The 22,744-nt window shown below is 37.0% G+C and overlaps 1 protein-coding gene across 3 annotated transcripts in view; it reads left to right on the top strand.

Annotated features, from left to right (window-relative positions):
• Window positions 1-2,580: 2,580 nt before the first annotated feature.
• Window positions 2,581-22,744, top strand: part of PPM1A (protein phosphatase, Mg2+/Mn2+ dependent 1A) — a 47,565-nt gene continuing 27,401 nt past the window's right edge. Inside the window, exons 1-2 of one of the 3 annotated variants that reach the window (XM_039469050.2) lie at window positions 2,592-3,008; window positions 4,692-4,853. The gene's annotated coding sequence lies outside the window, so the exon portion shown is untranslated. Of the gene's footprint in view, window positions 3,009-3,404; window positions 3,793-4,691; window positions 4,854-22,744 lie in introns of those variants that run through there. The other 2 variants (XM_039469049.2, XM_010335132.3) reach the window with 2 other exon arrangements.

The raw sequence follows: 22,744 nt of genomic DNA, 5'->3' as shown, positions 1-22,744 counted from the left end.
TTTAAAGCCAATCTTGTAGATAATCTTTTTCCTTGTTAATTGAAATATAAACAGATTTCCAAAGCAGAGCAGGATAGTTTTATAATATACCTATGAAAATTACTAAAATGTTATCATCGTGGCAATATATTCCCACTAAAATCTTACTATGAACATCCCAAATATGTGTAGGAGGCCCAGCAAAGTCTTAGAGTTTAGAAGAGAACTTTCAATCCTCTTTTTTCAATGTTCTTTTCCCCTTTGTATTAGTCCCCCCACCTTAGCATAAGGTTTAATAAAAGTGGACATGATAATATTAAGCATATTTAATCAGACAATATTGATCTTTGTTTTAAATTGTAAAATGTTAATCTTATAACCCACGAGTTTCCTAGTTCATACCAAAATGTCCCTGCAAGCTGTATTCAGAAATAAAAATTAGTAGGAAGGTGCCATTCTATTGAGAGTCTGGTCACTGTGCAGACTCCTTAAAAATCTCTCTTTTCTTATTTTCTATTTCTCTCCCTCTTCTGCTACAATTGACCCAGATTCCCCAAGTGCAGAACAGAGAGAAGAAAGGTGTGGAAGCCTAAAGGAAGGAAGCAGAAAGATAGGCAGGCTTTTCAAGTTTTCTATGGTCCACTACTGTCACTAGGGACCCAGCTTCTGCCTTATGAATAAGAAAATTTGTCTTTTAAGAGCACCCCAAATGGTGGTTACCACATGAGCTTTTCTAGTTCAGAATGTTAATGAGTCCACTAGCATGCTACTCATGCTGTTACTTGTCTGGAGTATTAAGGATTCCAAGAAGGCAGCGTTTCAAAGATCTTTGATCTAATTTCCTTTTTTTTTTTTTGGCAGTTATGTGGCGAATTAGGAAATGTACCCTCAAATGATATTGAGACCAAATGCATACTGAATTTTATTTTTATTTTGTATATCTGGAAATGATCCAATTGGATCTTCTAAGAAATTCTAACCCCAGAGATACTGAGTAGAGTAATGGATGGGTTCCTTGAAGATTTGGTTTGCCAGTGACTGGCAATTATATTTGATCCTGTTGTTAGGTTCTAGGTCTAAAAGTGAAGGAAACAGAACTTTCCCCAAAAAGTAACGTTGAAAAAACTGCAGATGGCTTTTTACAACTGTAAAAACGGCAAGAATGCCAGAAAGAATAAATAATTTGCTTTTGATCTAACAGTTGGGGCAACAAAATGGTTTAGGAGATAGAAAGTAGCAGTGTGCAAATTGTTATAGTAAGCTCCTCAGATAAGATAGTCTCAACACAAATTTACCTTTTTTACTGGCCAGAACTCGATTTGGCCAGTAAAAGAACCTGCCTTCTACAATGAAGTCTTTGTTTTGTGTATCAGAACATCTTTTTAAAATACAGACTTTTCTTCTAACTTCTGTTCCTGCGAACGTGGTGTAGGTCAAATTCGTCAACTGGTTAAGCTGCTGACAAGAGAGGGAAGGGCACCCCAGCCAATGGGAACCCGTGCTGGTGATGTACTGCTCCTAGGCTGCGATTCATTGGCTGCCTAAGGTTTGTCATTCTATCCCCGGCGTCTGCAAGTAGCGTGGGCCGGGTTTTCTAGCTAGCTAAACTGGATTTTGGCCGCCGGCACGTGCAGTTTCTATTAACTTTAGCTCATCTCTAGCTCTTGGTAGAAGCAGCTGTCATGTTTCTGATTATCCTCCTGATTTTGAAAAAGTCTGTTCCTTTAACCTACCCCATTGGAGGTTGTTGGAGGGCCCCTGTGACAGAATCACGTGATTATCTAACATGTGCAAGTAAATACAATGTGGAATCCCCTAAGCTAACGAGGGAAAACCTGCCAGAAACTCAGTGCGTGAATCAGTTGCATTCGCACGTGGGTGGGCGGTGGGAGGGTGCGTGTGTCTCTGCCCTTCGGGACGCGAGGTGTGTGGCCGTGGCACCTGCTTGAGCTTCCTGGGGGTCAATGGAAGAGGAAGCTCCGGAGGAGTGGGACTCAGGGGTAGGAGGATCTGGCGGGCTGCCTGGGACCCATCATGGGTTCGAAGGGCAGCGGCCAGACCGCGACGGCGCCCGAGAAGGGTGGACAGCTCCGGGTCCGTGGTCCGGGCTGCGTGTACACCACCTTCACAGGGTTCGTATCAGCAGGCAGGCAGAAGAGCCAGAGCTCGGGGTGCGGACGCCGTAGGGGGAACTTCCGAGTTCCCACTAGGCCTACGGCCGGGCGTAGAGGGGCTCTCAATCCACTGGGCACCTAATAGTGGCACATTTCTGTCCAGTCCCTGGCGCCAGAACCTGAAAGCTCGGGTCCTGGATGCTATCCGGGATACGGACGTTCCCTTTGGCCTCAGCCTAATGGTCCAGGCCGCGAGGCGACGGCGGCGGCGGCAAAAGAAGCTGGGTAGGGCAGTGACGTCATCTGTGGCAGCCCCTCCCCCGCCCGCCGGCCCTAGCCGCAGTTCCTGCCCAACGACATCCGGGTCTCTCCAGCTGCTAGCCGCGCCGCAGCTGTAGCGGCCGCGGAGCCGGCAGGGCGGGGCGGGGCGAGCGGAGAGGTGGGGGAGGGGCGGCGCCGTCGTGAGCGCGCCTGCGCGGGGCCGCGCTAGAGGCGGCGGCGGCGGCGGCGCTAGGGACGGGGGCGCGCGCGAGAGCTAGAGAGCCGTGGTCTCGGCGCCGGTCCGGCCCGCAGCTTCGGTCCTTAGGCGGCTGCTGCTCCGGAACGGGTGGTTGGGGAGGGGGGGTGGGGGGACGCCAGGCAGGTGAGGCGGGAAAGCGATGAGTCCTCGGCTCTTCCTCCTCCTCCTCCGGGACCCGCTCTCTGCCTCCCTCTCCAACGCCCGGATGATCTGAGCCGCGAGGGCGCCGAGAGCCGGGGGCCCGGACGCAGCCCGGCTCCTCCCCTCCTCCGCCCCCTCCCCGGCCTGACCGGGCCCGCCGCTGCCGCGGTGACCCCCTCCCCGCCCCCTCCCAGGCTGCCGCCGCCGCTGCCGCCTCGGCCGACCAGGGAACTGCCCGCCTGCGGCTGCTCCGGGTAAGTGCGGCGCTCGGGCCGACGGCGGGCGGGCGGGCCTGCGCGGCGGCGGCGGCGGGCAGGCCTGGGGCCTGTAAACAAGCCGGGCGTCTGCCCGGGCGCTCCCGGGAGGAGACGCGACAACTCCACCCCCTGGCCGGCCTCCTCCCCCGAGCCGGGCGGCGGGAGGCGAGGGGTTAACGCTCGGCGAGGGCGGCGGCGGGGAGGCGGGGGCGGGGTGTTTGTGGCGGGGGCGCGACCCTCAGGCCGTCCGCGGCCGGGAGGGGAGGGGTGTTTGTGGCAGCGGCGCGGGCAAGGGCCGCGGGCCGGCCTGGCCGGAGAGCGGCCTGCGGAACTTTTCCTGAGCGGGGAGGGGGCGTCCCCGCGCCCCCACTCGCCCTGGCGCGCCACCCCGGCTGTCCTGGACTGCGGCCCCTGGGAGGGAGGCGGGGAGACTTCCTTTGAACCGGACTTAGCCTCGAAAAACCTAATTCTGGGGAAATTGCTTAAGGTTTTACAGGCGGCAGGGCTGAGAGGCTCCTTCAGAACTCAAGTCAGTGAGTGATGCTTCCAGTTCATTCATTATTAAGGCAACAAACAAATCCATTGAAGTAAATTCCGATTTTTCATCCTTTTAACTACGTACATTGGATAAAACTAATTGATGTTAGATCTTGGTTGAGGTATGGCTATGTTCTGCCTGTAGATTTTAAATAAACTTGGAGCCTTTTGAAAGACAGCTGGCTGTGGAGAGCCTTCTACCAACTGCAGTTTTAGATACGTTTTGAAAATTTCATCACCTGAGGTACTATTTTTCTTGTCTCTCCTCAAACACCACATGGTAGTTACAAATCCACAAAGGTCATCAGTTGTCCAAGCCATGCGATTTGTGCCACCCCCACCTCACCCAGGTTTTCTGCTAATTGGAATAGTGAGCTCAGTGTGTTTTAAAAAGTGAAGTGTATGAGAGATAGGTATCATTTTCTCAAAGGAAATGATTTTGACATTATTGAGAGAAATTAGAAAATTTAAAAATGGTTATGTAAGACAGTCTTTTCAAACTTGCACGCTGGGATTTTAAACACAACCACATTTTACATGTGCTATGCTCCGAAGAGTGGAGGGATTTGAAACAGTACTCTGCTGAGACTTAGGGTTCCACAGCGCTCAGGAATTTAGCAGAGGTTGGCCCCCAACTCTGTTTGAAACACTTTACTTTTATACTTTTATCTTGCTGCATATTGGGCCTTTTCCAAAGATTGTATTTCTGTAACTCGTTGTTTCTCAAATGAGAAAAATTGAAACTACGATTTCTATTCTTAAATGTTACCTTGACTTAATGCTTTATCAATAAATAATTTGAAGCGCAAAGTAACATTTCCCAGTGTTACAGTTTTCTTCTTATGTGTAACTTACATATATCTGATTAAACAGTCATGTAAGGATGATTATTTTTAACCTGGAAGTTCACAGCAGTACCCCATTATTGAAACTATAATGAACCTCCTGCACATGGAAGTTGCTCAAGACATTTTAATTTGATATCATAAAACATTTTTAGATCAGTGAAGTAATTACATTATGGAAAGAGGTATATTAAGACCGATAATGTTTGAAGTTAACTACCTTAATTATATTTGAGAAATAAGAGTCATCAAATTGCTTTTTACTTGGCTTGTATCTTTTTATATATTTTGTGTACAGATTTTATCTTTTTACATGAAGGGCTGAGGTATATAACCTGTTGAAGAGAACAGTGCAGTAGAAGACAAGGATTGTTTAATCATGGCTGTGCTCCAAAATATCTGTGTCCATGGACAAGTCCTTTAACCTTTTGAGTCTCAGCTTCCGAATCAGTAAAGCCAGGTGGGCAGATTAGATTATCACATGTACTTTCCAGTTACTACTTTTTAAAATTTCCTTACCAATATTGTGTGTCTAGTAAACATACCTTTGCCAAATAAATGCCTTTTATGTGTCAGGCACGTAGATGTTTCAGTGTTCTAAGGCTGGATGGATTTCTTTCTCGGTTCTATTTCATTTAACAAATTCTAAGTTGGTGATTGTTCTTTAGGAAAGCTATACTTGTAGGTAGGTTTTATTGATTTTTCTTTTAGGATTGGGATGTGTAGAGAAACTCTTAGGAGGAAGGACGATGGAGATTTCATGAGTGACAACGGCTGGTTGAGACTATAGGTTTGAACAAGCACAGGACCCTTGGTAGTCTGATGTGAGGGAGATTATTAAAACACATTATGAAGGTTTTTTCTGTCACTTCAAGCTGGGTCTTATCTTGTTAAACCTTTGAAAATTCTGCAGTATCTCATTTGTTTTTGAAAGAAATCTATAGCAACATCATTTTGTCATGTGTAAATATTTCCGAGCAATTACCAAATACCTATAGTCTTTGAATTTGTTCAAATTATACCTAGGCCATTTGTTTACTCAGCTGATTTTGGTTTAACTGTGTGTGCTTATTTATAATTTTAAACCAAAGAGTGGCATCTGTCCACAAAGAACTTGTTATCTCTGACATGTTCACCCAGGAGAGCTGGATTAATTTTTTAAGATGTAAATCTGTGCTCATTTAGAAATAATAACAAGGTGATACTTTGATGATCCCCTCAAATGATTATCTGACTCTTGCCTGGGCACCTGACTCTGAGTCAGTATACTCTTGAATACTTTCCATTCTTAAATCAGGAGAAAGACAGCCGTGTAAGAAAATTGGCCCCTGCTGGGTTTTGTAAGAGTTAAGCAAGAAGATAAAACAAGGCATGGCCCTGTGAAATATATAAACCTTGGAGAAAGGGAGAAGGTATGGTGAGGCAACTGGGTAAAAATTGTGTCGTCTTCTGTGTTGGGTAGTAATTTTATGTCACAATATGTCCTGTCTTCCATCTCGAATAACAAATTTTAAAATTCGGTTGCTGTGTTTATTATTTTGCTGTTAGACAGGATATGTAAATTAACTGACCTGGAATTATTAGCCATTCCTATATAAAAGAAATCTGGGATAACCTATATCAAAATCCAAACATTGATGATACTCTTTTCCTTTAACTCTTTCTAATGTCTTATGTGCTCCATATTACATAAGTAACAGTTTTATACTTCATTATGAGTCTCCAGAATATATTTTTGATGATTTTGACCTTTGAATGTCCTAGCTATCCATGTACTACCTAGATAATCTTGTTACCTGGCTTTTCTTTTGCTGAGGCAGGTAAGAGCTAGGAGAAAGAAGGTAAACAGTTGAGAGAGGCAAGTTTCTGTATCCCTTTATCTAAAATGTAGTAGACTTTACAAATATTGTAAGGAACTAAGGAAAGGTATAGGATTTTAATGTATATCAATAAATTAAACTCTGATACTGTATTTATAATATTGGATATGTTTTAAGCATTTCTTGAGTAAATGATAAAGGAGGGATCTTGAGTTTTTATAATTCTTAATATGTTTATGTAGTATCCATATATAAGATCTAAAGCTATTAGTTTTTATGGCTGATAAGATTTAGAATTAAAATCTTGTAAGACTAAACTACTTCTAGATACAGAAGAAAGTAATGAAAGCCATACTGTCTTGGCCATTTATCTGTGTTAGGCTTTTAATTTTTTGCCACAACCCTCTAAAATATATGATGCTATCTTCATTTTATAAATAGGAAAGTATAGGGTCAGAGAACCTAAGTAACATACCAGGATCAGGTAGATATAAAAGTATTTTTCAAGATATTACTGAGTGGATTTTTTCCAATTAGATGAACCTCCTTATTACCAAGAACCAAAATTTTAAAAGCTGAATACTAATACTTATGATTCATAGATTCCTAGAGTTAAGCAAGTCCAGGTAAGTTTATGTAAAGTCTTCCAATGCAAGAGTGTAATGTTTTCTTCCAAAATATTCAGAGAAGATATTAGAAATTAAGTTGATTTTCTCATTCCTAAAATTTCAGAAGTTAACAAAGCTAAACATTTTATGTCTTCAACTACTATTATTTAGATTAAATAATGGAATCCCTGTTAATTCTCAAGTGGTTGATATCCTTATGAAGGATCTAGGGAAATGTTTCTGAACAAATATAATCAGTAGAGCCACATTGAAGAGCCCCATGGTGAACATGGTGATAAAACCAACCTTTGAAAGTCAGATTGGACAGAGTTTGAGTCCCTGCTCTCTTATTTCCTAGCCAGGTGTTCCTGAGTAAGCTACTTGATTTCTTTAAACCCGTTTTCTTTATGTCAAAGGAAAATACTTTTATCGCGAGGTTATCTTGAAGATTTAATGAAATAATTATATGAAGCACTTGAGATATTTTCTACCGTAAAGTGCCAAATAAATGGTAGCTGCTATTATTGAGTATATGAAATCTTGAGATACTTGGGGGTACAGAGACTTTCTTAGTATGAGAGGGTTGTCTTTTGAGTATAGCTCTTGCAATGAACCTGGAAGCCAAACTAGAAGAGATTGAGTAGGTAATGTAGAAGACATTGTAAACTGCAAGTTTAGAGAGCTTGCATTTGAATAGACTAAAAGTTAAGAGGTAACAGAAGAAAGATAAAGTTGAGTTTAAGTAGCTTTATTTGGCTGTGCAAAGCTGGCAAGTAGTCAAGGATTTGGAGTTAATGATTAGGAGGGAGTAGATGGTTAAATTGTGGATAAAGAGTAACAGTAATAAAGCAAAGGTGAATGTTCAGGTTAGAATGATCAGTCAGTAAGGAAGGACAAGGGTTGGTCTTTTGAAAGGGGAGTTACAGTTTATGGCTAGAAATGAGCAGGAAGGTGTCTTTGCTACAGGAAAGGATGCAAAAGAGTAATAATCATTCTGATTAACTCAGTTATTACCATTTTTTTTAAAAAAATGGAGTCTTTATAAAAGGCATTAAGGCTTTATAAGAGTCCTAGGTGAAGTTTGAAAAATTGTCTTGGAAGGTGCAGGTCTTACTACTACAGACCCAAACCATGATATTAGCATTCCAACTGGTCTCTTTCCTGTTAGCATATTGTACTGCATCTCCTCCCCAATTCTGTAAACCATCAAAATTCTTTCTAAAAATGTGGTTTTTCATTATATGGTTTCTCCCAGTATACTTCAGTGACTCCCTTTGCCTCTGGAATAAAGTTCAGAATTCTTGGTTTGGCTTTTGACACTTTATTGATTGGACCTCAAGACTGATTTATTTTACCCAAACTGGTACACTTGCTATCTCTGGAACACACTCTTTTCTCTCCGTGGATCTTTACTTATGCTAATATGTAGTCTGGAATTCTTTTACTTCCTTCTCCAGCTTTTATTTTCTCTTTTAGTAAAGCTCATTTTTAATGTTTCTTCTACAAAGTCTTCTCTGACACCCCAGAGTGTTTAATCTCTTCTTTCCCTGTACTTAAAGGAATGTCTGTGTATTATTTCTATCATATGTTTTACCTCTAGGTATTTGTGTCTAAATTATAATTGCGTTCAGTTAATTCTAAAGGGAAAAATAAATTTTTACTTTACCCAAAGGCTAACACAGTGCTTTATGGATAGTAGATATTCAGATGCTTAGTATTAAGCAAAATCTACCTGGAGTGGAAGTGATTGCTGTAGGGGAAGATAGTTGAAGTAGTTACAAGCTTTACTATAGCAGACGTTTCTGACTCTCTTCCTGAATGCTATTTTGTCTGAGCCTGGATATTTAAGTATGAAGATTATACAAATGAAGTGTGGCAGTGTTCTTATATTGATGTAGAAGACTAGGTTAACTAATTTGGGACCTACAGGTTTCATTTTAACTTTCTGCTTAATTTTGGCTTTAAGCGTTAACAGGACATTTAAAATCACATATCTCTTTTCAGAGTATTTTATATTTGCAAATATTATCATGAACTTTGTGTCATTTTAACCAGAGAGGGATTGTGGAATCATAGGAATTATATGATGTGTTAAAGAAGAGAGATAACTATCAACTGATTTAATTTGAACCAACAAGTATCTAATATATGCATACTCTGTGTTCAAATAAACCTCTAAGCTAGACTTTAAAGCTTATCAAAATGCTAGACTATTGTCACTATTTAGAAAATACATAGTAATATTTCTTTTATTGGATTTTTAAATGGACAATTCCATATCATCAGTGGCTGCTTAGATCCATTTATTGGAGTACGATGCTAATGAGACCTCTTGATTCTTTTTGTGCCTCTTATGTTTTCCCATCTTTGACATTAGTAAGTAACAATGATAACTAACATTATTGAGCACTTATGTGTTAAGGACTAGTATAATAAATTTTTAATTAATCTCATTAAGTGTTCACAGCAGCCCTATAAGCTAGTTACTGTTACTACCTATATCTTAACAGATGAGGAAATGGAAACAGAGCAGTTACTTGCCAGAAATTTCAGAGCTAGTAACAGAAGCCTAATACATGTCCTTGGACTTTTCAAAAATACTTTGTGGATCAGTGCAGTTTCATTTTTACTGCCGAAAGAAAGTCTCTTGGCCATTGTGATGGGTCAATCTTTGTATGTGAAGGATATGACTATAGTTCCATTGTACCCAGAGAGCGAATCTTATGATTGAGTTGGGATCTGAGGTGGCAATGTACACTAAGTTTAAAAGGTATATTATCATATGTTAGCTCTCTTCAGAAATTTTCCCCAAGAAGAGTTATTACATTTTTTAATACTAAAAAAGCATAGTATATGGCCATGATACAACTAGTTTCATAAGCCATGTGTGCTTTTTCTTATGATTTAAAATTTTATTCATGTTCACTACTTTACAACCCACTGACATAAATTATTTCGTTGGTACTTTATTCGAATGAAATTCTCAGTGAGTCTAAGAAAGATAGTCTTAGACATAAACTACCTGAGTTTACAATAGAGATTATACTCTAAGTGGAAACTCCAATGTTAAGTTTATTGAAAATAAATTTCTTAAAACCAGGTCTTTTTTCATTCATTTTAAATAGATTATCAGTATATGACTATTACATTTTTGTAGTCTCCCTGTTCATTTTCTGATGAACATGTGACAGGAAACTGAATGTGAGCTGGAAATATAGCAGACTATGAGAAAACATTCACTTTAAACTTAGGCTGGTGTTTTGTATTCATCTATGATATGACTGCCTCAGGCAGGGATATAACTAAACATTCTTTTTTTAGTCGTACTTTATGTGGCCTAATTATTTTAAAGAATATGTTATTCAAGAATTGTCTATTGTACTGTTTCAAAGAATAAGAATATAATTCATTACCAACTTTGAATGTCTTGAATTCTTTGTATTACCTTTATCTTTAGCATGACTGGTAGAATCACATCAAATTTGGTATTGTCTGTATAAAGATGAAGTGTGCTTGCCTTTATTACCAAAATTCAGAAAAGAAAATGTGAATGATAAAATATAAGGTATGGCTATGTATATTTCTTGTTTTGTTTTTGTTTTCCAAACAGACTCTCCTACCAACCATTAGAAAAACATCTTTGCTTTGTGCCACCATGCCTCAGAATGTTAAGTAGATAGTAAATAAAATTTTCACTTTTTGTAAAGCAGTGGGGTATTTTCCTTTCTGAGAGTCTGTAAGGCTGTTTTGGATGCCAAGGGGCCAATCTTAGAAGTGGCAGCTTTTGTTCTGTGACCAACCCACAGCTTACCCTTTGTTATTCCATATCTGTCATCTTCATTTTCTCTTTCTGCGTAAATGCTTCTTGATACAGTAAGCAGGTGTTTCAGTTAGTAAGCCATCTCTAATGTGTTATTTTCTGGTTTGCTACAGTCAATAAAATAAGTAACTCTGTTAATTTAAATAGTGTTATTTGTTTTATATAGTAAAACTCCAAGATTAAGTTAGAGATATTTTGGCTAAAGTATATTAAAAATGGATTTCCCAGCTCCCAGAAATTCCTGTTTGTGTCTGAATTACTTTATACTTGCTTGACTTCTTGTGTAGAGAAAACTTTAGAAAAGAATTAATCCATCCATGAATGTCAAATAAATGAGCAGGTAAATAAATAAATAGCTCAGGGAGAGAAAATGTGTGGGTTCTTAGTCATAACTACTTATTTTTCTCTTTCGTTCCCTTCCTTATGTGGCACTTTTCAGTAATGGGAGTGTGTATCTAATGATAAACTTGTTAAAGTCATTGATGAACAGTAATCTGAAAATCAAGTTTTGATTGTTAAGCTGCAGATTTCTTTTAGGGCCCAATATTTTCTTTTTAGACATACATTATGATATTTCTGTAGGGATGAAAGACAACCATAAAATAAATAGAATATCATGTATTCTATAGATGGAAAATGATAAGATACAGTTTGTTGGCAGGCCTACTTCTCTGGAAATACCTTTTCCTGTATAGAAGGTAATCACTGTTGACAAGGGAGAAGTCAAGGTATAATGGCTATTATTCATTAGTCTCATGTATTCATCAAGTATCATGTGCTAAATATGGGGAAAAAGGGCATGATTTCTTTCCTCCTGGATCTCAGAATCTAAAGTGAGAAATAATTTACCAGGTGAGTGCTGTGATAAGAGAAACAGGATTCTATGAGCTTATGACTAAGGGTAGATCTATTTCCTAAGACGTGGAACTAAGAAGTGATAGGAGCTGAGAATTTCATTTTGGGCCATGTGATTTGAGTTGTGGCTATTCAAGTATAGGAGGTAGGTGGTTACACATTTTTTAAGCTATTAAATAGAACTTTCACCTGAAAAGATTTTTTTCCCTCTTTTCTCAGCATCTATCTCCCTACACACAAAGCATCTTATACCACAATTCATGAACTAAGTGAATGATTCTATTTTGAAAAATGTTAGATTATATCCAGAGAAGTCTGTTGGAGGCAAATGCTTTTGGTCATTTTTTTCAGCAGGGACATTTCATATGTGTAAAATATTTAGAATCCCCACATATTGTATATGAATGAAACTTTTACCAACTTAATAAATGTTTAATAAGTTATGTTTTTCCCTTTCAACTTAAGTATACAAGGTTATCAGCACACACTTATAAATGTTCTATGTGAGGGGTTTTGTTTATTAGTTTTAGCAAGAGAAAAAAGGATAGATTGGATCAGGGAGTCAGTTATTGTTTTCTGGGTTATGAGTCTGAATCCTCAAATATGCAGAGATTTAAAAGTAGCAAACTAGGAATTGAATCCACCTCTATATCTATAGACAAGTTATCCAAAACTGATAAATTTGAATTGGATACCAGATGAGCCAAATTGAGATTGTAAATAAATTCTTAGAAAACTTTAAAAACTAAGTAGTTCTATGCCATCTAAGTCTTTTTAGTATTTTTATTTTGCTTGTACTATAATTGGTAGTGAAAATAGGTCAGTATCTAATTTTTATCGTCACTAGAGCCCTCCAACTAAATTTAGCATAGATGTTTTCCTAGCAATTACATACTTACAAAGTTTACTTTTAAAAATTGTGCAATACATGCCTTTATAGAAATTTAAGAAGACTCCTTACAGATTATGTACTTCAGATCACAGCACAACTAGAAGATGTTGATACATTAAGTAAAAAACCATGAAACCTATGATTTCAAAAGTGTGTTCACTTGCACTTTGTGAGATTGAAACTGCTGCCAGTATCTGTACAAACTATGGTTTGAGTAGTTTTAAATTTTAACTAGTTTAGCAAAGACTATTTTTTAAGTAATTTGGGGGTAGAAAAAATGGTCTTTAGCATAGAGGAGCTTTATCTGACATTTTAGCTGGTTCAATTGGTTGATTTTGGTTCGCTTTTTGAAATTTTGTATTGTTGTGATTTGGGGCAAAATGAAAATAACAGTTCATATGCATTAGAATTCGTTTGGATGAAGTTTATTGTTGGAGGTGGATAAGTAAATATTTAACTGAAAAATGAAGTAAATATTTAGTCAAGGCTGTAAGATGAAATATTTGTCAGCTGAGAAATTTTCAGGTAACTTTTTTAACATTTGAAAAAAATTTAATATAGCACGAGTATTTTTATACTACTATAGGTATAATCCATAGTCATATTTTTAACCTTCTTATGTAAAGTAAAATATCAATGTAGAAAACCATATACAATCATAGTAATCTTTTAAAATTGCTTTGTAACTTAGAAAGCATAACATTCATGCATTTAAAGTTTACAGTTCGGTAGTCTTTAATATATTCAGACTTATGCAACCATTGATCTTGGAAGAAAATTCTTGTCTGAATAAGAAAGAATTAAAAGCAAGAAAGGAGATATAGAAGAAGAGATTGCTGAGGCTGAGGAGGGGCAAAGTGGTAAGAGCAGGATTAGAAAGGGACATTAAAAATTCAAGGATACTGAGTTTGTGGGCATCAGAAAAATGTGGAGGCTGTGATAAAACCTAGAGGGAAGGAACAATAGACAAAGACGTTATAAAACATAGGTAAAATATTTAAAACTTTTAGTACTGAATTTTGAATTTTAGGGATATGTAAGTGAAATACAAAGGATAGCTCCCTTTTCTCATGAGTTTTAGTACCCGTAAGATATTTTCTTTCTAGAACTTTGTGTAGGAATTTTGAAGCTGAAAATCATGTGTTCTCTTTGTTCTGTTCCGTCATCTTCAGATTGGAACCAGTACAGAGTAGGAAATCCATATCATCTTGGAATTATTTTTCGGAGAAATCTTCCAGAGGATTAAATGGCACCATCCCCCTTGGGTCCAAGTAGGAGGGGAAGAATCCTATTTTGGGTGCTGTCCGACTCAGTAGGCTGTTTTAGTTCACTTTTTAGCCAGATAATGGAGCTAAATGAGAAATTTCAGCTTCCAGAGAAAATTGTACTTGATTTTATAGATCAAAGCTTTCTGGTTACGTCAGAATTGTTACTGAGATTTTAGGGGCGTTCAGTTAAAGTGCCCCAACAAGTGTGATAAATCACACAGAGGTATAAAGTCAATAAAGTCCTGTAGTATGCAGACTGGAAATTTGGGGTGAGGTGGGGAATGCAAAGTGTTGGGACTGTTGGTACCTATATTTGACTACCAGGATGATGACATGTTTTAAATTCTATATTCAGTTTCTTATCAGAAATACTGACTATAATATCTTGTACTTAATTTTTTAAGGAGCAGGTAATAAAGATAGGTTATGTTTTTTTCAGAGTAATTGAGATTATTTAATAGATAAAATGTGTTATCTGAATGTTTATAGTAATGGAAACCAAGTATACAAAATGTGTATATATAATTTGTTTTTAATAACCAAGGATTCCTTTCTTTACAAAAGATTTCCTTTATGTGAATCTTCGTAATTGTTTTATAGATGGGGAACTGTATTATAGAAGGGAACTTTAGAGTATTTGTTGATTTAACTGGCTCATCTACAGGACTGAGTTTTATTAGAGGAATATTTAAACATAGAAGTCTGTGAAAATATTTTTAATGCTGAGGGAAATTGGAGGGGCTTCCTAGAACTGCAGACTAATAGCAAACTTTTGGCCAGGAATGGTGGCTCAAGCCTGCAATCCCAGCACTTTGGGAAGCCAAGGCAGGAGGATTGCTTGAGCCCAGGAGTTGGAGACCAGCTGGGGTAACATAGTGAGACCTCATCTCTACAAAAAATATTTGAAAATTAGCTGAACATGGTGGCACGCTTAGAGTCATAGCTACTTGGGAGACAGGTGCGAGGATCGCTTGAACCCAGGAGCTCCAGGCTGCAGTTTGAATTGTGATCGTGCTACTGCATTGTAGCCTGGGTGACACAGCAAGACACAAACAAAAACCAAAAAAACCCTCTACCTCTAAAGATGTGGGGATTTAAAGATTGCTACGATTTAAATATAAATCATAAATATATAAAATATGAGATAAGAGTATTTGTTAAGACTAAGCTCTGCTACATAAAATCAGGGTCCTATCATTTTGCTGGTGTTTCTGATTCTCCTTTGCAGTGCATGTTGAACTTGATTACTACCTTAGCCATGGTGCAGGGAAATGACATGAACAGAGATGTAAATTAATAGTTCCTGAGTTTCGGCTGGGTGCAGTGGCTCACACCTGTAATCCTAGCACTTTGGGAGTCTGAGACTCAGTTGACTTCAAGTCTGAAGATCACTCGAGACCAGCCTGGCCAACGTGGCAAAACCCTATCTCTAATAAAAAATTTAGCCGGGTGCGGTGGCTCAAGCCTGTAATCCCAGCACTTTGGGAGGCTGAGGTGGGTGGATCACGAGGTCAAGAGATGGAGACCATCCTGGTCAACATGGTGAAACCCCGTCTCTACTAAAAATACAAAAAATTAGCTGGGCATGGTGGCGCGTGCCTGTAATCCCAGCTACTCAGGAGGCTGAGGCAGGAGAATTGCCTGAACCCAGGAGGCGGAGGTTGCGGTGAGCCGAGATTGCGCCATTGCACTCCAGCCTGGGTAACAAGAGCGAAACTCTGTCTCAAAAAAAAAAAAAAAAAAAAAAAAATTTAAAAATTAGCTGAACATGGTGGTGCATGCCTGTAGTTCCAGCTACTCAGGAGGCTGAGGCAGGAGAATTGCTTGAACCTGAGAGGTGGAGGTTGCAGTAACCCAAGATGGGGCACCACTGCACTCCAGCCTGGTGACAGAGGGAGACTCTGTCTCAGAAAATAATAATAATAATAATAAGTTCTGGGCTTCAAGGGCGCTATAATGTCCAGGTCTTAAATTCTTAGAGCCTACTTCTATGGACCATTTATGTTACTGTTGTTGGAGAATCTAATTTTCATTCTTATCTTCCCCTTTCCCTTGACCTTTCGTTATAGGTTTTTTTTGAAGTGAACATACTTTCATGTATTGACTTACTTATTGAGTGCTTCCCAAATGGCAACTTTATTATTTATTTCTTCAACTCAGTTGTCTAGTTTACTTCATTTGTGTCTAATCTATTTAACTCATCCTTTGAGTTTTTAATGTAAACATTTTTAAACTTTTTTTTTTCTTTTAGATTCAGAGGTGTGCATGTGCTTGTTACATGGATATTACATGTTTAATGGTGGAGGTTGGGCTTTTAGTGTACCCATCACCCAAATACTGAAGGTTGTACCCATTAGGTAGTTTTTCAACCTTCGCCCTCCCCCACCCAGTTGTTTTTATTTCTGAAAGTAATATTTCTTTCTCAGTCTGCGTGGTAATTTTTTTATAGTTTCTTATTTTTCAAAAAATACCTTGTCGGGCATTTTGTCTGTAGTTATAATATCTTCCAATATCGGAAGTCCTTAGGAAGTTGTATTTACAGTAGTTTGTTTCGTTCTGTATTTGGTGATTTTTTTAAAATGAGCTAATATTTGATTAAACACTGAATATTTCTCTGTCATCTGTATAATTACATACAATTTAATTTCCACTTTTTTTAATCATAAAAGAGTTTCATTTTCCCTCAATAACTTCTTTAATTAGCCAGTATTTTTTACCAGTTTCTGTAGTTACTGTTCCTTGCATCTTCTCCAAGTTCACGCTGCTTCTTGCTAAAGTACATCCTTTAGCAATCCTTTTAATAAGAGGCTGGCTTGTAAATGTCCTTAGTTTTTAACTTAGTTTTTCAGCTAGATAGAAAATTCTTAGTTGATAGGTTTCCTCCCATCAGCACCCTCAGTGTATTATTTCATTGTCTTGTGAAACTTGAAACCTGGATCTCTGAGAAGTCTGGTCTCTGCCTAATTGTTACACTTCTGTATGTGATTTTTTTTTTTCTGATAGTTTTAAAAAATAATGCTCTTCTTTATTCTGTCACCACTACTTACTTTGTGACCTTGGGCAAGTTTAAAATGGAGATAAAATTGTATCTGTTTCGTAGGGTTGTAATAATGATTAATTTAATATATAAAGCACTTAGAGCAGAGCCTTGCATATTTTAAGTGTGGCATGTTAATACTTGTTTTATTTTGCCGTACTCGATATTCTAAACACATTTTTATGATATGCTTAAGTAAGTATGTTGTTTTATCCATAGCTACTCTTTGAAATATGTTGATGGGAAAACTTATACCTTTCTTTGGTTCTAGAAAATTCCTTAGCCTTCATATCTTTGAATATTCCTTTTCCAATATTCCTTCTTAGTCTCTGTATTATTTTCTAGGCAGTTCCTCAGTATCATTTTCTGATATACTAATTCACACCTTGACTTTGTCCAGCTAGAATTTGTGTGGCCTTAGTTTTTATTTCTCAGTGAATATATTTTTTTTAATATTCAGGCTGTCTCTAATAGCCACCTATTCTGGTTTGATTTCTGCCTGTTTTTAATTTTTCTCCCCTAATAGCTATTGTGCCTTCCTTTTAACATTTGAAGTCATTTTCAGATTGTCATTTTTTCTTGTAGAATGAATTCCTACAGTTGTTGATTTTATTGGCTATCCGTCTTAGTTTAGTTTTCTTCATGTGGTTTTGAGTTTGCTTTTGCAGTCTCTTAATGAATGGAAGTTTTGTTTTTTTTTCTTTTTTACTCTTCTTATCCAGTGTTTTTACATGCTCCTACATCTCTGTCTAAAATCACATCTTTATATTGGAGGCTCAATTCCCTTGATCCTTGATAACATCAAGATTAGGCTTCTGTTTTCAAGAATAATACACAAACTAAGATCTATATTCTTCTCATTTGGCACATAACTTCATCTAAACTGTAGCCTCACGCAATGGTTAGTAGTAGCTTTTTCTGGCTCCTTTCATAGGTTGGAAGAGTCTCCATCCTAGGTATTAGTTTCAGGCAAAGAGCCTGAGTTCTGTCTCAGCCGTGCATGGGTACCTTTTTAGTCCCTGTTACTATCCTTACAGTATGTGAATGTTTGACCATCTCTGTTACTTGAGCCCAGAAGGCTCATAGTTTCAGCTTCACAAACTACTTTGTATTTAAAGAGTTCAGTGGCTTGGTCTTTTTAATATTTTGTTTTTATAGTTAATGTATAGTCAACATACACTCAAATGTTTGGAACAGAGGTGCATTTCAAAAGTGAATATACAAATCCATTTGGTTGGAAATTAGTTGTCTTAGTCCATTTTGTGTTGCTATCACAGACTGGGTAATTTATTAATAATAGAAGTTCATATAGCTCTCAGTTCTGGACGCTGGTAAGTCTAAGATTGAGGGGCTGCATCTGGTGAGGGCCTTCCCGCTCTATCATCCTGTGGGAGAAGGCAGGAAGACAAGAGAACACAAGAGCAGACAAGGGCAAGATGGACCCAGAGTTGATTTTTACCAGGAACCCACTCCTTAGATAAGGGCATTACTCAAGTTATGCACTCAGTTACTACTTAATGGACTCACTGGCTAATACTGTCACAATGGCAATTCAATTTCAGTAAGTTTTAGAGGTGACATTCAAATCCTTTGCCAATATTGGGTATTACAATTTTTTAATCTTTGAGAAGGTAATGTATAAAAAGCAAATTTGTGTTTAATAGCTAGCAGGATTGGTTATTGCTCTGTATATTTATTAGCTATTTATATTCTTTTATTATTTAATTGCCTGTTCACATTCATTGCCCATTTCTTTTCCTTTAAAGTGTTCATTTTTATTGTCTTTTAAAATAGCTCTCTGGAGTCAGTTTTTCTTATTCCTTTGGAGTGTCAGTCTTGTCTTTTCTTTCTTGTCATTCTTAGAAAGTCCTTTCCTACCATAAGATAATAGAAATATTTGCCTAGATCTACTGGTATGGTTTTATTATTAATACCTCAGACTTCAATCTTTAATCTCTTGGTATTTAAGATGTGATGTTGTAAGGATTCAACTATCCACCACTGGAGGGCAGGAGTGGAAAAGATCAGCTTTCAGACACCCGTTATTGAATCTCAGTTCCCAGAGCTCTCTTTCTGGATTCTCAGTTCTATTCCACTGATTGATTTATTCCTGCATTAGTATTGCCTCTTAAATACTATCATTTAAACTCAAGTTTAAATATTACGTATTGTAAATTCTCGTGTTTTTAAGAATGTTTTGGCTATTCACATTTATTCATTCATATGTATTTTGAAATTATGTAATCAAGGTCTGGGAACAAAAAGGTCCAGTTGTGATTATATTGAATTTATAGATAAATAAGGATAACCATCTTCACAATTTTGAATCTTCCTATGCAAGAAAAAGAACTGTGTTTTATTTCTGTTTCTTGTTATTTATTTAGATATACTTTTATTGCTGTTTTCTCTTAACTTTCTAAGTGATTACTGTTAATCGTTTTCATATGATTTTTTCTAGTCAGATAACCTTACTGAGTATTGTTTCCCTAACATTTTAGGTTTCGAGTTTGCCATCATGTAGTCATTAACTGCAAATAATAATTTGATCTCCTTATAATTTTATGCCTCTTTTTGTTAGTCTTCACTTACCTCAATAACCATTATTTTTAGACAGTGCTAAGTTACAGGGATAAGAGTTGGTGTCCTTGTTCTTTTTTGTTTCCTGGAAATTGTTCTAATACTGAGGTTTCCTCCTTGGCTTGAAATAAGTATTAGGAATAAATTTTGTCAAATCCCTTTTAGCATATGATGAGATGATCATATGGATTTTTTTTTAACTTTTAAAAAGATGACTTATATTAGTCAGCCGCCTAATGTTGGATCATTGTTATTTTTCTAAAATGAACGCTATTTGGTGATTTGTAATATATCTTTTACTTACATTTTTTTGGGCATCCGTATTAATGAGTATGTATGGACCGTAGTTTTATTTTTTTAGTGCTGTCTTTGTCAAATTTTATAGGATTATGATCAGTTTGTAAAAAGTAGTGGAATTTTTTTTTCTCTGATCTCTAGGTAATTTAGGTAATTTGAAAGTTACATGTTTCCATAGGGCTTGAAAGATCTTGTTCTGAAATAATCTTGCCTGATGCACTTTTATTTTTAATAGCTTATTTTGAAAACCATCCAAACTTAAAATTTGCAAAAATAATACAGTGAACTTCCATATTTATTTAAATGACCAATTATTAACATTTTTTCACATTTGTTTTATAAACTTTTTTCCCTGTATATGTACATATGTACAGTCTATTTGTATTCTGTTGGCGCACACACACACATTTTGTTATTTTTGCTGAACTAATTAAGACTCAGTATGGACTTATATACCCTTAACTATTTAAATGTGTGTCCCCTAAGAACAAGAACTATAACTTTCTCTTACATAACCATAGTTCTATTTCAAATTTAGAAAATTCAACATTCATGCAATACTGTTATCTAATATACAACCATAGTCTGATTTTATCAGTTGTCCTAGTAATATCCTTTATAACAATCATCCCCACCACACACCTTTACCCTTTGCCTTCATCCAAGCCAGTCCATAATAACACATTACACTTTGTTGTGATCTCCTTGGTCTCCTTTAACCTGCAGTGGTTCTTCAGCCTTTTTGTGTTTTGTTTTTCATGAGCTCTGGAGTTTTTTAAGGGATAGTTTTTTTGATAACTTTCTCATATTGTTCTAGGGTTCTGATCTTCACTGTAGCACTAATTGAAAAAAAAATAGTAATTTGTTTTCCAAGAACTGTTACTTTCCTCCATATTTTCAAATTTATTAGCAGATAATTATACAGAGTGATTCATTTTACAACAATAAAATTCTATTTGTGTGATGAGTATAGCCTGTTTGACTTCTAATTTTAAATAATTTTTTTAGTTAAACTAGTTAGTGGCTTGCCTATTTTGTTTTTCTCTCATGTAACATGTTTTGCTGTAATTTTACATAATATATTCCTTCAGCTTTCCTTTTATTTTGTGTATGTATGTGGTTGTTCATTTTTCTTTTCAGGCTGAGTGTTTAATATACTGATTTTAACTAAGTGGATTTTTTTTTTCCTGTTTTTCAACACACTTGCTAGCTTAAAGGTGAGTTTTTTTTTAAGGTGAGTTTTCTTAAGTTTTGGTCGCATCTCAGAATTTGATAGGAGATTTTTATTATTTTTTCCAAATATTCTGTAATTGTAGAAATATATAAACTCAGTGCAAACTGGCATAGGAGCTTACTTTTTAAGCAATCTCCAGATGTTCGAGGTTTTCTTCTTTCTTTCTACATTATCAATATCTACTGTTAATGTATTAAGTTAGATGTGATGTGTCATTTCATTTTCTTTCTTTTTTTGGTCTGTGGGGTAGGATGGGAGAGTGTGTTAGAAATGTTTAAGCTTTTTTTTTTCAACATATAATTCAATAAATGTTTGATGTTTCAGTTAGTGTTTTAAGTGTGTTAGAACAGAATATACAGTCTTAAAATTTTGGACCATACCTTTCACCAGTTTAAAACATGGCTCTTACTCTGTTTACTGCTGTATTCCTTGTGATTTCCTTTGTCTGAAATTGAAATTGCAATTCTTGGTATCTTTTTTGTTACTTGGTATCTTTTTGCCTAGTGTATTTTGATCACCTCAAAGTACTTTTATACTGACATCTTTGAGTTTCTTGTTTTTGATTAGTCTCTTGATTGAATGAATCTATTTTTAATAGGTTTTTTTTTTTTCTTTCAGAAATGAAACATGGATAACACTGCTTTAGTGCGGGCATATTTGATAATGTCTTCCTATTGCCTTTACTTGTGAATGACAACTTTGCTGATCACAAATGATACCTACTAGGTATCATTGTGTTTTGCTACTTTAGAATGAGGCAGACATAGTAGTAAAAAATTGGATTAGCATAAAGCCTTATAGATTCTGCTGTTTGTTAGAGTCACACATATTGTCCTCTTTACCAAATCATGCAAATTCTGATGCCATGGTGGAAAAGTATATGAATTGAATTGGATGTGGTCAATAAGGATTGCTAGGGACTCTGGAGAATGCATGTTGTTCCGCAGAGAGGAAATATAATAATTATTCTTGGAATAATACCTCCTTATCCTCAACGTTTATAGCCATTACTTCATTGCCTATCATCTGATATTTTCAAAGAAGTCTGGGGCCAGCCTGATTTATTTCTTTTCTTTTCTTTTCTTTCTTTTCTTCCTTTTTCTTCCTTTCTTTTCTTTTTTTTTTCTTCCTTTTTCTTCCTTTCCTTTCTTCCTTTCTTTCTTCCTTTTCTTTCTTCCTTCCTTTTCTTTCTTTCTTTTCTTTCTTTCTTTCCTTTCTTCCTTTCTTTCCTTTGCTTTCTTTTCTTTCTTTCTTTCTTTTTTTTTTCTGGCATCTTTATTTTTTTTCCATTGGAGATGGGAGTCTCACTCTGTTGCCCAGGATAGATTGCAGTGGTCAATGAGGCTCACCGCAACCTCCTCCTCCAGGTTCAAGCAATTCTCCTGCCTCAACCTCCTGAGTAGCTGGGATTACAGGCTCGCATTACCACACCCAGTTAATTTTTGTGTTTTCAATAGAGACAGGGTTTTATCATGCTAGCTAGGCTGATCTCAAACTCCTGACCTTAGGTGATCCTCCTGCCTCTGCCTCTCGAAGTGCTAGATTACAGGCATGAGCCACTGCACCTGGCCAATGGCATGTTTATGTTGTCTGAATTGCATTATAGTCTTAAAATTTATAATCTTCAAATTATGCTTTGGTATTGGTCAGTTTCTACTAAATGTATCTAGTACTTGAGAAACCCATTAAATCATCAAGTTCAGTCCTTAGTTTATGATTAATTTCTTCTGCCTTTGAAATTTAATTTTTCCTCCATTATTTGGTTTTCTTATTTACAATGTGCTAATTAAGCTGTTGGATCTGCATTGTTTGTATCTTTTCTCCAGTCTACTAGCTTTTGTTTCTTTATGCTTACTTGCATACTGGATGATTTTTGTCCCGTTCGTTTTTAACCCTTGCAGATTGTTTGTTATAGAGTCTTCATTCCTCATTATTGCTTTTCA

This window comes from Saimiri boliviensis, chromosome 2, assembly GCF_048565385.1.
Source record: "Saimiri boliviensis isolate mSaiBol1 chromosome 2, mSaiBol1.pri, whole genome shotgun sequence".
Lineage (NCBI taxonomy): Eukaryota > Metazoa > Chordata > Mammalia > Primates > Cebidae > Saimiri > Saimiri boliviensis.
This window is presented reverse-complemented; position numbering and strand designations above follow the sequence as displayed.